The 18,530-nt window shown below is 40.1% G+C and overlaps 1 protein-coding gene across 6 annotated transcripts in view; it reads left to right on the forward strand.

The window, feature by feature from the left end:
* Positions 1 to 18,530, forward strand: part of ARHGAP24 (Rho GTPase activating protein 24) — a 430,833-nt gene that overhangs the window by 297,287 nt on the left and 115,016 nt on the right. Inside the window, exon 1 of one of the 6 annotated variants that reach the window (XM_050945146.1) lies at positions 7,698 to 7,789. The exons of 4 other annotated variants lie outside the window; for them this stretch is intronic. The gene's annotated coding sequence lies outside the window, so the exon portion shown is untranslated. Of the gene's footprint in view, positions 1 to 7,697; positions 7,790 to 8,592; positions 8,688 to 18,530 lie in introns of those variants that run through there. One more of the 6 variants, XM_050945145.1, reaches the window with a different exon arrangement.

Below are 18,530 nucleotides of genomic sequence, written 5' to 3' on the forward strand. Positions count from 1 at the left end.
GAGCAGAATTTAGCATTCCTGAAATGATGTTACTATGTCAGATTTAGAATTATCCGGGCAGCTCAGTGTGCCGCAAAAAAAGTACCACTGCCCCCACAAAAAGACTTATGCTCATTTCAAAAGTATCGAGTGGAACTGAACAACAGTAAACAGGGAATTGGAGTCAACACAAGAAAAGGAAACCATGATTGCATTATCCTTACATTAAATATGCACAGAGGCATACCTTATCTGTGGTAACTGTAATTGGAATCTGACCTTCTGATTTTTGTCTTTTCAAGTACTTTACCTTTAGTTTACAGTTAAAGGCTGCACTTGGTCAGCTTTATTCCACCAGCTAGATATTTTATATTATAATTGAGTGCATGTTGCACAGTTATTAGATGAGAAAGAACTCAAAAGAATGGTTTACTTTCCTGCAGGAGAATCCCATAACATTTGTAGTCGTGTTGTACATTTTAATTGCTTTCTGAGAATTATGCAGACAGCCCTTTTTTTGGTAAAATTTATTCTACTCTCATGGAAACTAGAGAAGGATCCAAATGATAATATTTGATTCCAGACCTAAACCATCCCAAAGTTTGGGGATGTTAAAGTTAGGTCTTGGTCCAGATCCATCTCTGCTAGGAACCTGGAACCAGATCTCTTTCCAAAATCAAACCCTGACCAAATTTGTGTTTCTGTATGACCCTTGAGATCCGGGATCTTTTCTCACACTGGTTTAAAGTCATGAAATGTCTCCTGTTTTGGACATGAAAGGAGAATCAGGCCTAGAGATATTATTGTATTTTAAATGTTCATAATGGAACAAAAATTGCAGAGACCCTAAATTACACAATATTTTTTAAACAATGCACTCAATTATCTTCAGTCTCATCTTAACGTCTATCAGGCAAATATTCCCAGCAGCAGACCCTAAGCCTGACAGGTGGGCAACGTATCTCATATCTGCCATCTTAGGTCCTAGGGAGGGCGGGCTTTGTTAGATTCTGCAAGAAGGCCCTTGGCCGAAGCTCCTGGACATGCTCAGAAGGTACTTTTCACCAGTCATAACATTTTTTTTTAATTTCACTATTGCCAGACCCATTACTACTCATTAAAAATCATTTACACTGCAAACTTGACCATTGCAAATGTCAGTTGTTTTGGAACAAACATGACTAAAGAATTATGGATAATAGAGAAACACTGTTTTGTTTTTACCTAATGCCCCAAACTCAATAATGTGAATAATAAATGAATATTAACAAAGTGTAAAGATTTTGCTCAGATTTGCCTAAAAAATTCATCTCTGAATGGAATCCAAACACAAAGTTTCCGACCCAAAAGTGAATCTTCAAGAAATGATGAACATATTAAAATGGATTTGTAATGAATCTTTAATACACAGATACTGCCAGAATGTTAAAACTCAGTCATTCGAGAGCCCTCATTTTGAGTCTCGCATGAGACACACAAAAAGCAAGGTCATTCTCCTTGAAGTAATACTAAAAGCAAGGGAAGCTGGGCATAGTTAGTGTCAGTCACCTACCAGGATATAGCTGGGGCAGAACCCCCAGGTCCTCTGACCCACACATCTTCTGCAGAATGCTTTCTGAAAGGTGTTTTCAGCTGATGGCCACGTATAAGCGTTGGTCTTGACTTTCCAAACAGTCCTCCATTTTTTGGTGAGATAGAGTGAATAGTGACCAAAATCTTGGTGCATGTGGCTTCCTGAGGCTGCAAAACTCCATCCAGACTTTGAACACAAATTATTTGATTTTCCTCTTTCTTACACCAGTTTTATAGCTGTGTAACTCCATTGACTTTTAATGGAATTACTCCTGATTTATACTAATATAAATGAGGGCATGGCTACACTTGCAGATGCAGAGCGCTTTGAGTTAAACCAGCCTTCATAGAGCGCGGTAGGGAAAGTGCTGTAGTCTGTCCACTCTGCCAGCTGCGAGCGCACTGGTGTGGCCACATTACCAGCTCTTGCAATGGCCACAGAGAGCAGTGCATTGTGGTAGTTAACCCAGCGTGCAAGTGGCTGCAACGTGTTTTTCAAATGGGGGTGAGATGGGGTGCAGTGTGACAGGGAGTGTGTTGTGTGTATGTGGCGGAAGAGAGAGTGGGTTTTTGGGGTGCTGAGACCATTTCAGCATGCTGTCTTGTAAGTTCAGACAGCAAAAGACCTCCCCTTCCCCCCTGCCTCTCTCTCTCTCACACAGCATTCCACAGTAATGGTTGCTTTGTCTCGGAGCAGATAAGCAGCTGGCTGTCAAATGGAGGTTTCAAAGGGCATATCCAAAACAATGACAAGAGTGGCCACTTGATTTAAGGGGATTATTGGACATTTCTGGAGGCTGATCAGAGCTCAGTAATGCAACACCTCGTTCACACTGATGCCGGGGCGCTCCAGCGGGGGCGCATCAAATGTTATTCTACTCACCGAGGTGGAGTACCAGGAGTGCTCTCGCCATGGAGTTGGAGCACTCTACATGCCTTGCCAGTGTGGACAGGGAGTGAGCTAGTGTGCCCAGGCCTCCTTTAATGTACTGTAACTCACAAGTGTAGCCAAGCCCTGAGAGGATTATTGGGCCAAAAAATTCTCTGAAGGCCTGACACCTCACTTTTACATAAGCAAATTGTGTGAATTGTTTCCTGGCTCATCTATCCGATTGACAAAGGTCTTTTTACCATTAAGGTTTCAAACATGTGGTTACTGTGGGCCAAGGAGGTGTCTCTTAGCAGCAACCTAGAGATCCGCAAGCCCGACTGACAACAAAATATGCAGCACATACTCTCTCCCTGTTTCCTCCTTCTCCTTGTCCTCCTACACAGCTGTTCCCTGCTGAAGCAGCCATGGTTATGATGTACAGCCAAGGACTTCAGGAATGTAACAACAGTATCTTGGTCAACACTGGGACAGATGAAACAAACACTGTTTCCAGATGATCCCTCTGAATATGGCATGCATGTAAAAATGGCAAATGTATAAGGGAGAATGGAAGAGCTATACAATGATAAGCTTAAAAAAAGAAGGTATTTTTACTGAATAGTAGTAATCATGAGGTCTGATTCTTCAATACGTTGCACCTTGTGTAGCTATTTACATATTTTGATAAAACGTAACCAGAGCTGATCTGTCCGTATGTACATACTGATGAGATCATTATTATTATTAACTCGTATTGTCGTAGTGCTGAGAAGCCCTAATCATAGACCGGAACTTCATTGTGCAAAGAGCTGTGCAAACATATAACAAAAAAAGTCCTTGTCCCAAAGAGTCGATATGAACATATTACACTTCACACAAGATGCGAGCCAGTGCAGAATCAAGCTCATGATGTCTAAATAGATGCCGAATAGTTTACAGGTGCTGGTGCCACTCATTGGTTTATTTAGGGTCATCTGCCTCAGCATTCAGAGTATAGATTTATTTTTGACACCTTTTTTTGTACTTCTGTACCGTGGGATTACTCAAGTTTTTGCCAGTTTTGACTTATAAATCAGTCTACTTCAGTATTTGCAACATTCCCTTCATTTCTTTATCCTTCCTGCAGGGAATGCTCAGAAACATAGGAAATACTAAGGTAACATTACTGAAGTCAGGTCCACACTAAAATGTAAGGTCGACTCAGTTACATCGCTCATCATCATCAACATGTTCCTATTACACCTCTGGCGTTTAGGGCAATGATGAAGCTCCTCCACTCCTGTCTGTTTCTGGCAAGTCTTTTAATGTTTCCCCAGGTTTTTCAGCTCAGCTTCCACAGCTCTTTACCATGTTGTTTTTGGGTGGCCTCATTTTCACTTGCCTTCAGGTGTCCATCTGCTACTCTGGTGATGGAATCGGTTTCCAACCGAAGCACATGACCAATCCATCTCCAATGCCACTCAGCAGGAGGGCTTTTCTCTCCTTACTCATGTAGTTTTCCCCAGCACTGAGCTGTGTTACTTAGGCAGTGCACTGGGGAGAGGATTTGGGCTTTGATGACTACCCTCCCAGTGACTTTTAATGATGAATCCTACACCAGACCACACAGCACCAAGAGGCCGAATTTCAAACCTACCCTTACGTATTGTGGAAATCTACACTCTAGCCATTTATAAAAGAGGAAAGTGAAGGAAGAGTTCATAGGATCTGTCTTGCTTTGTATTGAGTTCACATGATATAAAACAGTGTTAGATTAGGTAGCTCCAACATGCCTATGGAACTTGGCAGCCTGTGGAACTTCGAGGAAGTGCTAAAACCTGGAGGGTGGGAGCATTCACCTCCCCACATCCACTCCAATTGGCATCACTGAAAGGAAAAAATTAAGCTGTAATCTCTGGATGAGACTTTGCATTGCTGCGGTTAGTCGCAAAACTGCCATTTGCTTCAGTGGGAGCAGGAATTGGGTCCAGGGACTGGGTGTTTGGCTTGACCATATGCTACTTACTTTGATAATGGCTGCTGAACAGATTAACTCTATACTCCTCCTTAATTAAACGTGGTGATAATATTCTGAGAGGTTCAGATGAAGCTTCAGAACGGATTTTCTCAAAGGAGGAAAGAAATAGGCTGAGCATCTCTGTTTTCACTGAAGGTTCCCTAATTCTGTTTTAATTCTGTTCAGCTGTCCACAGGCAGCCACGATATTGTTATGATTTCAATAATTAACATTTTAAAAATCTTGACCAACATTGTCTTTCATTTCCACTCTTTTACCATCAAGCTCAATCCATCATCTGACTCCTCAGGCAATGACTGTCTGCTGAATATTCATGGTGCTACTTATATTACTTATTCCTGTAGAAGCAGCTGCAAAGAGCTGTCTCATCTGATGCCGAGGCTTATAGCTTTCTTATTACTTCTCTGGCAGGGTAGTGAAAGATGGGTGTCTTTTAAAATAAGAAACCTGGAATATTCACTCAATCTACATTTAAAAGAGTGTGACTTAGGGCCAGAGTCAGTTCCTATAGAAGTTAATGGCAAAATTCCTGTTGATTTCAATAAAGCAGGATTGGGCCATCAGAATAGAGGCAGCAGGGGAGGGAAGGGAAGGGGAAAATTCATATTTATTTTTCTGGGTGCAGGTGGCTCTGGAAATGTCTTTTAAAAGTACTTCCTAATTAGCATCAACTAGTGGTTTTCTCAGGTAAGACAGCAGTAACAGGTGGCTGCGTGATACTGAGTATAGGCTCAACTGCTCTCCTAATAAATTAGCAGAAAGAACTTGGCATTCTCGTAATGCCTTCTTCCTCTAAATATTAGCCAGAGAGCTGAATAGCAAAGGAGAAAACACATCCCTGGATGTAGATTTGGATTCACTGCTTTCCAGTGTGTTTTTGTGAGTATTGGGAAGGAGTAGTAGAGGTTTGTAGGGTTCATTGCCAAGGAGGAAGATGATGAAATATTACTTTCGCAAAACAAATACATAGAACTGAAACTAGACTGGACAAACAGAACACTAGATAATAAATTGAAGGGAATGACCTTCCATTAGCAACCGAGTGGATTACATGATTTCCTAGGTCTTTTCCATTACTAAACTGCTGTGATTGTGTGAAAGTAAATAAAGCAAGGTAGTGATTTTAAAACTCTTTCCATTCTCTTCCTAGATTCCCGGCACTACCTTAGCTTATCAGTCTGTTCCTCAGTCTTAACCTTTTTAAAATAAAATTTTGCATCTCACTTAATTGTTTAAACTACAGATCTGTCAGGATCCTGACAAGGGCAGTTGGGACTAAGAGTGAGAGTAGGATCAAACCTAACGCTCAGAGTAGCAGAAGACTTGATAGTCAAGTTCGAGGCTGGGGTTGGTACCAAAGTCTGGGTCAGGAGGCCAGGTCATAATCAAGCCAAGGTTACACCCAGGAGTTCAAGACCAGGGAGCAGAAATGGTTATGGAAGCTACAGGAGATTCACATGGTTGCCTGGATACTTCTGGAAACTGGGTGGATAGAGTGCAAGGAGCCAATCAGGATCCATGAGGCTGCTACCTGTTACATCCCTTGAAGCAGAACTTCCCGTAGTCCGTGTTCACAACAGGTCATGGCAACTGGAGTGCAAGCTGGTGACACCTGTCACTGGGAGGCAGCGTGGAGGTTTCTGCTGGCTGACAGCTGTGCAGGCCTGTTTTCAAGACCTGATGGACCTCACAAGATCTAGTCTGAAAAGTGACCTTCTGAAAATGGCATCAAAGGGTTCCACATGGTTTTGTCTCAAGAACCCCAAATCATGTTTGCTCAATTGAAGTGAAGAGATGCTTTCCCTAACAGTGAGTGCTGCAAATCCATGCCTCCTCCCCCCCCCATCAACGACATGCGTAAGTGAGTGTAAAGGCAGCCTAATTTGGAGTAATGTAAATGACCTTCTCCCTCTTCCTTCTAATGATATAACAACTTGGACTCATTGATACATATTTTTATAAACTCACATCCACTTACCAATGACTAGCCTACTTCTCAGTTTGGCTCACTGAGCTTAGCTGACTTTTGGACAAGCTAAATTGGTGTAGCTTTTTCAGTGTTGCAAAAAAGCAACTAGAATATATAAGAAGATAATAAATTTACAAAAATACTCTTAAACCACCTCCCACACTAACTTGCATCTTCCCACTCCTGGACTTGTATGTTACATCAACTTAAGTCCAAGAGAATCTAGTGAGAATGTGTGAAGGAATCTAATATATGTTAACTTAAACATCACCTCTAAATTTACTCTTGAGAGTTGAGCTGGATTTTTTCCGTATACCCCCACTAATACTAAATATTCTGCTGGCAAAATTAAGCTCGGAATTCTCCCTATGCAAACCTATTGTCTTCAGAGGTTCTTTCCAAAACACAACGATCAGTGTTCTTGTTGGGCTCCTATGGCCTGCAGTGCCTGCTCCCTTCACCTGCAGCAGTTCACTTTACTGATTCACAAGTTACAAAGTACTAAAGCTAGTACTTTCAAAACTGTGAGGAAAAATTTTTAATTTCGGTATTTTCATTGATATTTTTCCTGTTTTTCAGCCAGTTTATAGTGGTCAAAAATTCTTAAAGAAAATCAATTTCCATGAAACACTTTTGGCAAAAAAATTCCTGCAGACATTTTTCTGCACTTATCATCCAGCTCTACAAACTACCATGCTGAGCAGTCGTACAGGTAGGTGACTTAGTGCTTCTCTTTCACAACTCTTGTGTGTGGTTCTGCAGGTTTGAACCAGCTGTTAACAAACCTGTTGATACATTAGCCAGCTCACGTTCCCACAGAAGTGTTGCCTCGATAGGGGAAACAGGTGTTCAAACTAATATAAAAAATCTTTGTGACTGTTCTGAATACACACGGAGGGAAAAGATCTATTGACTGCTACAGCACAATTTTTTACTGAGTGCTTTGCCTGATCATAACAGTTTAAGCAACTTTTTCCCAGGGCAAATTCTCAAAACAAATTCACCCTGTCCCTTTCAGTTTTCAAGGTCAGGATTTACTCACTGGTCTCTCTCTCAAAACTTTTATGAGCTTGATAAAGAATTCTTTTTCTCTCTGAAGGTCTGAACTACATTTAATATTAGTCTATGTTGCTTACTGACAATGAACTCACAGAATCCCTGGACACATGGTAACTGGCATTAGGGTCACTAAGGCAAGTGTTTCACTAAACATTCAACACTATTTTTAGTTCCTGTACAACAAACTACTTGTTGTGAAGCCCAGAGAGCTGCTGTATTGTGATTACAAGGGATCCACCAACAAGGGCAAGAAGACCAGAGAAAATAGCTTTAAGTAATACTAAAGATTTCCGGTTGGGGAAGGAGAGCTAATCAAGATCAGGTATTTTAATAAAAATTATCTTGCTATAATTCAGTTAGCATAAGAAATAAGTCAGTCAGTTCGAGATAGAGCATGAAAATTTTAGCATGTCCTCTACTATCTGATCAGGTCCTTAGAGATGTCATTCCATAAATTCCTGCTCTGACCATCAGCTATTAAATCGTTTAATCTCCTCTCGGTATCCTTCTGTGGGATCCTCACAGGAACTGAGGCAAAATACCAAAGGGCAGTAGTGCAGGGGGGCGGGGAATAGTAGTAGAGAAATCTTGTTAAAGTTAGTGTACTATATTTATTTAGGGGATTTTTTTTGTTGTCTGTAAGGCATGCTGTGATCTATTCCTTTCTGCTAATATTAACAGCTTGTGAAAGAAAATAATCCCCCTCTGACCTACAGTTAGGCTGAGGAGAATATTATCAAAACAGAGTGTTTGGGGTGTTAGTACTGGCAAACACCAGGATGGTTCTTTTTGTGTGTGTGTTTATTGCCTAAAGAAGGGTTCCTGGGTAAGCTGATTGGCTCTGTTCCATGTTGTGATTCTCAGATTCACTGCTCTTCTGACCACCAATTGTCTGAGCTCACAGCTCAGTAACCCTTGTTTAGGGTCTCTTTGTCTCCCGCACTTTGTCTCAGCTCACATTACACTGACCTTGTTTCACTCGTCATTTTGTTACCTGAGTTCAATAGCAGCCAGTGCACTACCGATGCTAAGGAGAGAGGTAGTTGCCATTCCTGGGTGATGGAGTCATGGGAGAAACTGCAGAGAACAAACAGATAGTGAGAAAAGCGACAGGGCTGGCTGTGCTGTAAGCAGTTCACAGCAGCAGCAGCTGCTCTGGCTAGCACACTGGAAGTGCCTACATTGTTACTGACTCTTCTGGAAGTGTGTGTTTGTGCAAGGTGAGAGCTCAGAGCTTTAGATTTATTTGATATTTGCTTAACAAGCACATTTCCAGCTGTTGCGGTGGTCATTATTCCATTTATTATCTGGTTCTGTCAACATCTATTTATTATATTGACTATCACAGAGACAAGCTGTTTAGATTTTTTTAAATCGTTTCTGCATTCTTGTCCAGAGGCAAGATTTGATGCTGTATCAAGATTTAGTTGTGACAATTTTTAAAGTAACATTTTTAAGCTGAAATAAGATAACTAACAACTTAGGCTCTGCAGTAAGTAACTGTGCTCTTGAATAGTGACTGGGTTTAGGTGGCATAACTTTTACACAGTCAAAATACTACTGGTAGCCTGAAAATCACTTTAGAGTTCTTAACAGTTTTTCTTACTATTGTGTAATGTATTGTGAATTCCTTGCAGAGGGGAGAGAGAGCTTGCAGGATTGCATCTGCTTTACTGCATGCAAAATAACTTTTCAGTACATTTCCCCCCATATTTTAAAAATGCCACTTTGTTATTCCTCTTTAGAAAACAGAAATGGAGAAGAAGAAATTGTGAACTTCAATTATATGCAGTAATGTAAGATCTTATCTGCCTAGCAGTACATTAAAATTACTGCAATAATGTAGAGAAACTACATAGGTATGTAATTATATTCTCTTCAATCTGTTCTCTTGTGTGTAGGTTCTTACACTATATTCATCATTGTAATATCTGAGCTCCTGATGTCAGGTTTTTCACTTCTAGTTGAATATGCTTTATTTGACGGTCAAGAGCATTAGCGATAGTTTTAATAATCAATTTCTCACCTCATTCCTAGTAAGTGTATATATTCTTATGCTTATTTCTAGTGTATGTAACATATCTCTGGCAAGGTTCATAGGAGTGTAGCAAAGATGACAGGAATAGCGTTATAGGTTGGACGTCTGACTGCTCATATATGCTAGGTTTTTGAATGGCGATTAGACTGGTGGTCAGATACTAAAATTAACAGGAATATCTTATTCACAGATTGATTCAGATGATTTATCTCAACAGACAGCTCCTGCAGAATGTAAAATTGCCTAACATTCTGGTGGTGAATTTCATCTCAATCACTGAATGTCTTTATTTTTACAATATAAATTATAAATAGATTGTTATATGACCTGAACTGACTAACCTGCTATTCCATAGTCTAGAGGTATGATGGGATTTACATATGTTGAATAATTTAAAAAAATAGTGATTTCTCTTGAAAAATGAGGAAAATAGAGTTTAAAACTCTTAAATTATTAAAGATATATTGAAAATTGATCAACCTCTTTCTGTCACTTAACTCCATCCCATAGTACTAGGAAGAAGAAGTTGCTTAGTCAAACTAATGTTGAACAAATGTAGAACAAATAAAAGGATATGCTGCTCCATGCAGCATGAAATCAACCTGTAGAATTAACCACTGCAGGATAATGAGTCAAGCACTGTGTCTGGATTGGTAATACATTTGGCTAATTTTATTACCTTTTATGTAGAGTATGATGGGTGAACTCAAATTTCATGCATCAGGCTGCAAGTTGATGACTGACAGGGGTCAGAGAGGAATTCTTCTACCTTCAGTCTTATGTTTAGTATTGCACACCTGGTTACTGTAGTAAGTTTTATATTTGGGTAGCTAAAGTTAAGCACATAAATTCATATTTGTGCACCAGACCAGAAAGAAAGGAAGGAAGGGTGATTTTTTCAGAAGTGCTGAGCACCTGCAGCTCCCTTATAGCAATCAGTTTATTTAGTGCTAGATAGTCATTCATACTCACTCAATGGGACTACTTGCAGAGCAGTGCACAATGTAAGGGTGTCACAATCTGGCCTTTTGATGCTTAATGTAAAGCTTCACCCAAACATGAAAATTTTGGCCTAGAGGCATTAATGAAGGATTTCTCACTTTCTTTGAACTATAAGGTATAGGTCACTGCCAAGAGAGTGTACAGGACTTACTGGTCCAGAAATCTTGTCTGCTATGGCAAACAGTGTGTGTGTAATGAGAATTGTATGCACATGGAATACTCAAGACATTTCTGAAGAGTAGCAAGGCAATGTAAAGGTTAATTAGAAATGCCAAGATCAAATGATTCATCCACCTGTTACCTTGAATGTTTTGTGTTCTTAGTGCTAATCCATGTGTAAAAGGGGCAAGGTATATTAACCTCCAAGAACACAGTTGTCCATTCCTAATGAACCTGTTTACATCTCTACTATTGTCTCTAATCAGAAAGCAGAGGGACTACTGTTATGCAATGAGAGGTTATTCTGGAGAGGAGAGCAAGGTGTTCTCTTGTCATTTTTTAATTTAGAGATGCTGCAACATGACCATAGCTGCCTCATCCTCTCCCCTTCCCCACTCCTCTTTTCTCTGGTTGGGAATTTGACTTATCTTTATATTCTAAAAATTCTCGCATATTGTGGTATCACTGTGCTGACGACTCTCGCTGTTTTTTTCACTTGGTGATTTGATCACTGGTTGATTCCGTGGTTATGTATGCTCTGAAGAGAGAAATAGCTCCTCGGTACAGGAAAATGTTAAGGCTGAATTAAAATGTACACACTCTTTGGGGTAGGAACCATGTCCTGCTATGTGTTTGGCACCCTACACAATGGGGACCACATCTTGTTTAGATCCTCTGGGTACTGTTGCAATCCAAATAATTGTAAACATGGCCCTAAGCCACTTTTGGGGCAGAGAAAGAGGAGGAGGGTATTGGGGAGTGGGGAACCTTCTACTAGGGTGAGAAGGAGCAATACAAAATTGAAGCAGAAAATGTTTTGTGTCCCTTTCTGAGCCTGGGGCCTGGTTGGCCTGTCTTGATCCAATGTGAGGTGGACATTGTGAGGTGGGAACAGTCCAAAATCCTCCAAATACAAGGCTATTTACATTCCTAAGATACTTATATAGCTCTCGTTACCAAAGTATCTGAGATTCTCAGTATCTGGAAATGATTTATCCTCACAGTACCTCTGTGAGGTAGGGCAGTGCCACCATTATCCCCACAGAAAATAAGTGACTTGCCCAATATTACTCAGAAGTCTGTGATTGGGGTTAAATTCCCTGCTCTATCTCCTGAGTTCAGGGCTAGTTCTCTAATCACTGTACTGTGTTTCTAGTTCTTCATCCTTCCTAGTTTGAGTCCCAAACAATGGGGCTTCCTCATCTTTCTTTGGGTGACTGTTCCACATCCTAATGTGTCTTCCTGTCAACTCAAACTAGTTTCCCTTTCCTTACACATCCCAATAAGTGACCAGATTTCCAGCTCCTGTTTACTCATCCCAATCAGTGACCAGTGTATTGGAATGCTAAGCAATTCTGGAAATCTGGCCATGTGGCTCACAATGGCAGTTTCTTGTGTGTAGAGCACTTTTGAAAACCTGAGCATTATTTAGGTGCCTTAACTACCATTTGAAAACTTGCCCCCTAATTTCAGAGGTGAGTACTTTTGAAAATGTAAAGTTAATTTTAAGGCTCCCAAGAACACGTGGCTCAGGTGGGGGTTAAAGTTAAAGGTGACCAGGGCTTTCCTTTCAAATTCCTGGAACACGAAGCATGATAAGATTCTGCACAGGGGTATTTGTTTATTGTCAAAGGCACTAAACCAAAGTATGGTACACTGACATTATCTTCATATATCCAGTTTCTTGGAGTTTCTTTTTAGAATATATCACTTTTCAAGGTGTACATTACTTAATTCTTTTTACTTGTTTGTATCACTGAGCTTTTGTTCTTATAATGGGTATGCAGTATGAACAGCAGCTAACTTTTTGGATGCTTCTCCAAACTCTCTTTGAGACACTTAGGTGTTCAGAATTGAGTTGGAAGCCTCAGTAGAATAGGCTTTCTCTTAAGATATCTAGTATAGTGCTTCAAGGAAGTGTTCAGCTGTGTAAAATTCAGATGGAGAACACTTAATTTTCTTAATATTTGCTATCTGAAAAAGAGCTGTATTTTTGTTTGGCTGGAGTTTTTGGAGAAGGTCAGGATGGGAGGTGATTATTTTTCTTTCCACAAATGGGTTTATATGGGTCTCGGGATCAATCTAAGTAGTCTCAGTTTTGTGAAATTATCTTTCAGTACTCACATACAATCACACTTGCTAGCTCTTCTAGAAACAGGGTAAAATTTGATCTCAACTGGGAGCAAAATTGGAAAAGGCTCAATTTGTGGACAGGAAAGATCTCTGTCAGGCCTGGTCTACACTGGAGGGGGGTGAGGGTGGTTATCGATCTAAGATATGCAACTTCAGCTACGATAATAGCGTAGCTGAAGTCGACATATCTTAGATGGACTTAGAATCACTTACTTCGCATGATCGCAGTGTGGTATCAATGGCCACTGCTCCACCATCAACTTTGCTTCCGCTTCTCGTCGATGGGAGAGCGATTGGGGATCGATTTATCGCATCTACGCTACAGGCGATAAATCGATCCATGATAGATCGATCTCTACCCGCCGATCCGGCAGGTAGTGTAGACGTACCCTTAGTGACAGAGTTAACACTTTACACAGATCAGTCAAGAAAACCAAGGAAGCCATGAATGACACATAATGTTCATTAAAACAAAAACTTTGTGTTTTAGGGTTAATACCTGTAATGCTCATTTATCTTTGCTGCTTAATATCGCATCCATAAACTGCAAATGAAGGACGCTAACAACATGTGACAGTACGTCCAGCTTCCCTATTTACATTCTGCTCTAACTTCGAAAGTGTTCATTTTGTCCCCCATGGAATATTTGCATTGCTAGCAAGCTGGAACTTTAATCAGAAAATCTTAACTTTCCAATAGTAGATGGATTATAAACAAAAGTGTTCTCTCTAAAAGTACAAAACATATTGAGTAGTGGATTTTGAATATTGATACCTCTTTAGGGCAGTTGCTGATGCAATCGTGTTAGTGGTGGAAAGATACAGTTGATTTTTGCTGTCATTTATTCTACTTCCTACATCCCTTGCCACTGTGAGCCCTGCTCTTGTGTAAATGACAGAATGGTTGCTTGGTGGATGCATAACACTTCAGCCTTCAGAGGTAAAAACTAATGCTATTTACAGTGGGGAGAGCCTGGAAATGTTGGACAAAAATGACTAAAATAATTGAGGAGCCTCATGGTCAAAAGCTGGAACAGACATTTAAAAGTCTACACACAGGAGTGTGTCATTAATGGGAGTGACTTTTCTAATGCAGTATATATTTTATTTAGCCTTTCAGAAGCAGAAAAGCTGTGATGTATTGAGTATGAACCGAACCACCAAAAGAACATTTAAAAAAAAAAAACTTCAAGGAGAGTTTAGAGTGAAATCCACTGTCCTGAAATTGGGTCATAGATTGATCACGCTTTCTCCTCTTTCAGGTTTATGAAATATTACAGTGCCCTGGACTTCGACAGCTCAGAGTTCTGTAACAAAACACATTCCACTCTTGGCCGTTACTGACACTGATCCTGTGCTATTCAGATCACTGTGCTGGCATTTTGGGTAAAACAAATAAGCCCAGTGCTGTGTATTTTCACATTTTTCAACTCAGAAAGTTGTGGTAGTTGATTGGAATATCACACTAATGGTCCAGTCATCATGTATAGCACAAAGAAGCACCCAGGGGGTCAGTGTGCCCTGCCCCATCCCCAAATATGCTGAAACAGAGGTATGCTGCGTGTAGTTTTAGAGTGCAGGAGGAATCAGTGTGAGCAGGATAGGAACAGACACACTATAAGAACGTGCAGAGGGGGCTTTTGAAGAGGGGTGATGTGAAACGCTGTGGGATTCTCCTTGGAAAACTCTAGCTTAAGCAGTCAATGCAATCTTTGGAGTACAGTTCAACTGTTCAGCGCCTAAGTGCAGTTTCGGTAGCACTGATCTCCTGTATATCGTCTTAGTCCCTAGGCAAGATAGAAAAGACAGCAGTGAACTGTTTCATTTCCATATCCACTTTGCCATCCACTCCATCACAGTCAGAGGAGCCCCACCGTGTCAGTATCAGAATCAATATTCCATCATACCGGTGCACACCATTCTATAGCCGTAATTCAGATTTAGTAACAGTAATTAGTAAATTAGTAATGTTAATGGATTATGGAATACATGAGTAAACAAGGACTGTGAGGGACATAACAATGTTCTCTGTCAAACCATAATAAGATAAGCAGGCGATTCTTCCATCATGTATCTCTCAGGTTTTCCAGTGTGCAGTTGCCCCAAGGAAGGATGTGATGTCCAAGCCACTAATGGTTACCTAGCTGTGCTCCTGCTCTGGCAGCTTTTGAAGAGCAGCATGGGGTGAACCGACTGTGGTAGATATGACAAGATCCTGGACAAACCTCATTGAATTAAGTATTTTAGGAGTTCATTGTATTAAAAACACAATGTTCATGTACTATTGAGGAGACCACAGCGTTTCAGGAACTAAGAACAGTGGGTGGAGGAGTGGGGTGGTTAGGCAAATTCACTCAGGTTGTAACACGTCCAGGAGACAGGCTAACAGGTCCTGGTTCAAGCTGGATTCTCTTAGGATCAAGAGACAGAGAGGAATATTTTTATATATATAGCTTGAGTTATACCTAACTTAGGGCCTTCTTTCTGATCCAGCAAACAGACAGGGCCTCTGGTCCAAGTGGACCCCAGTTTTTAGGAACGGAGTTGGAAGGTTTTTGGCTCACTGAAGCCCTGTAAGGGTTCGGTGTTGGTTCTGAGATGAAGCTGTGGTGAACTTGTGACCACAGGAAACACCGTGTGTGGTTTGAGGGACTAATCACTAACCAGAGTGTTTGTTGGAATGAGGGGGTAATCTCTGGTAAACTTATGAGCATGCATATAGGTTCTGTTATAGTGTTTAAGATGTTTTCTCTGTCATGCTTTTAACTTAAGAATACATGTGATTGCTTATAAAGAACTGTCCAGTAACTTACAGCTATGGCCGGTACACTGTGTACTGTCTCAACCTCAGGTATAAATGAAACTGAATAAACGGGGGTAGAATTTTGGTCATATTTATAGTTAGTGATTACCTGGCTAGCTCTAAGAACCATTTGACCCAAGTTATGCCTTGAATCTTGTTGCTAGCTAGGCAGTTTGCTTATATAGAAAACTGGAAAGTAGTTAAGCCACAATATTCCAAGGCTGGAAGAGACCTTTGTGATCATCTAGTATAACACAGGCCATAGAACTTCCCCCAAATAATTCCTAGAGAAAATCTTTTACAAAAAACATTCTATCTTGATTTAAAAATTATCACAGATGGAGAATCCACCACAACCCTTGGTAAATTGTTCCAATTACTCTCACTGTCAAAAATGTACACCTTATTTCCAGTCTGAATTTGTTTAGCTTCAGCTTCCAACCATTGTCTCACATTATACCTTTCTCTGATAGACTGATGAGCACACTGTTAAATATTTGTTCCCATGTAGATACTTAGAGACTGTAATCAAGTCACCCCTTAACCTTTGGTAAGCTAAGTAGATTGAGCTCCTTGAGTCTATCACTGTAAGGCAGGTCGTCTAATCCTTTAATCATTCTTGTGGCTTTTCATTGAATCCGCTCCAATTTATCAACATCCTTTTTTAATCGTTGGCACCAGAACTAGACACAGCATTCCAGCAGAAGTTGCACCAGTGCCAAATATAAAGATAAAATATCCTCTCTACGGCTACCTAGATTCCTCTGTTTATACATCCCAAGATTGCATTTTTTTTTTTGGCCACAGTATCACATTGGGAGCTCATGTTCAAGTGATCATCCACCAGGACCCCCTAAGTCTTTTTCAGAGTCACTGCTTCCCAGGATAGAGTTCTCCATCCTATAAATATAGTGTATATTCTTTGTTTTGAGATATAAACATTTACAATTAGCCATATTAAAGTGCATATTGTTTGCTTGCACCCAGATTAACAAGAGATCCAGATCGCTCTGAATCAGTGACCTCTCCTCTTCATTATTTACCATTCCCTCAATTATCATGTCGTCTGCCAATTTTATCGGTGATGATTTTGTTTTCTTCCAGGTAATTGAAAAAACTTTTTTTAAATAGCATGGGGTCAAGTACTGACTTCTGAGTGACCTCTTTGGAAACTTACCCACTTGATGGCTATTCCCCATTTACAGTTACATTTTGAGACCTATCAGTTAGCCAGTATATAATCCATTGAATGTGTGCCATGTTCATTCTACATCATTCTAGTTTTTTAATCAGACTGTCATGAGGTACCAAGTCAGTGCCTTACAGATGTGTATGAATATAGGTCAACACTTTCACCTTTATGAACTAGACTTGTAATCTCATAAAAAAAATCAAGTTAGTTTGATGGGATATGTTTTCCATGTTGATTTGCGATAATTGCATTGCCCTCCTTTAATTGTTTATTAATCGAGTCCTGTATCATTTGTTCAATTATCTCACCTGGGATCGATGTCAGACTGACAGGCCTATAATTATCTGGGTCATTCTGTTTACCTTTTTAAAAATTGGCACAACATTAGCTTTCTTCTGCTCTTTTAGAACTTCTCCATGCTGCAAGCTTTATTGAAAATCAACATTACCAGTTCAGTGAGCTCCTCAGCCAGCTCTGTTAAAAAAACTCTTGGATGCCAGTCCATTTTAAAGTGTCTGACTTTAGTAGCTTCTGTTTTACATCCTCCAGAGATACTAGTGGAATGAAAAGAGTGTTATCACCATATGATGAGACTATAACCATCTGTTTTATTTCCAAATACAGAACAGGAATATTGAACACTTTTCTGCATTATTATTGATAACTAGCATTTTCGTCTAGTAATGAACCAGTACCATTTGAGGGCTTCTTTTTGTCCTTAATGTATTTTAAAACTCTTTCTTAATACCCTTATTAACTCTGATTTCTCCTTGTGCCCCTTTGTTTCCCATATCAATTTTCTACAGTTCATAACTTCTCATTTATATTCATCACTATCAACGTCCCCTTTCTTCTGTTTGTTTTTGTTTATTTATTATCACTGCCTTCATTTACCCTCTAAACCAGTATGTTTTTTCAATCAGCATGGCTTCTTCCTCAGTTGTAGGATTGTGGCTTTGTGGGTGTTTAGTAAGGAGTTCTTACACAATTCCCAATTACCATTCACATTTTTCTGATGAAATTCTTCCTCCCAGCTGATTTGGCTCATCTAGCTCTGCACCAGCACACATGCACTGAGTAACAATGTGACAAAATTTGCTTGCTTTGGCAGGGCGAGTAGCTCCCACCTTCCCTTCCCCCCACTCTCCGTAGTTTGTTCATTTCACTTTCAGTTTGGAAGACTCCTGTAGGTAATTGACACCAGAGCTTGGAAGACTTAATGGAAAGATACAATTCCTTAATGGTTTTAGTGCTTAGGGCCCCCGTATCTGGGGGTATGGAGGGCAGGCAGAGCTGGATTCATGCATTCATAAAGTTTAAAGCCAGAAGCGACCATTATGATCATCTAGTTTGACTTCCTGCACAATAGGGCTTAGAACTTTACCCACTAATACCTGTATCAAGACCAATAACTTGTGATTGAATTAGAGCAATTCCCAGCTCAGCCACAGCCAGACTTCCCATGTTACCTTAGACAAGACACTTATTCCACTCCTGCCGCCGCCGCCTCCTCCATTTTGTGAACCTAGCCCTTCATTTGCTTTTGTTAAAGATGCAAAAAACAAACTTATTTGTTTGATCCAAAATGGTTTTTACAACTTGTTTGATTGGCCAAAAACACCAAAAAAAATCCATTTTGGTTTGACTCGAACTGAACAATTTTTTCTGGAACTGCCAGTGAACTGAAAAATCAGTTATTCAGTAGAAATAAAATCCAGTTGCATATGGCCTATAATT

This window comes from Gopherus flavomarginatus, chromosome 3 (assembly GCF_025201925.1).
Source record: "Gopherus flavomarginatus isolate rGopFla2 chromosome 3, rGopFla2.mat.asm, whole genome shotgun sequence".
Classification (NCBI taxonomy): Eukaryota; Metazoa; Chordata; order Testudines; family Testudinidae; genus Gopherus; species Gopherus flavomarginatus.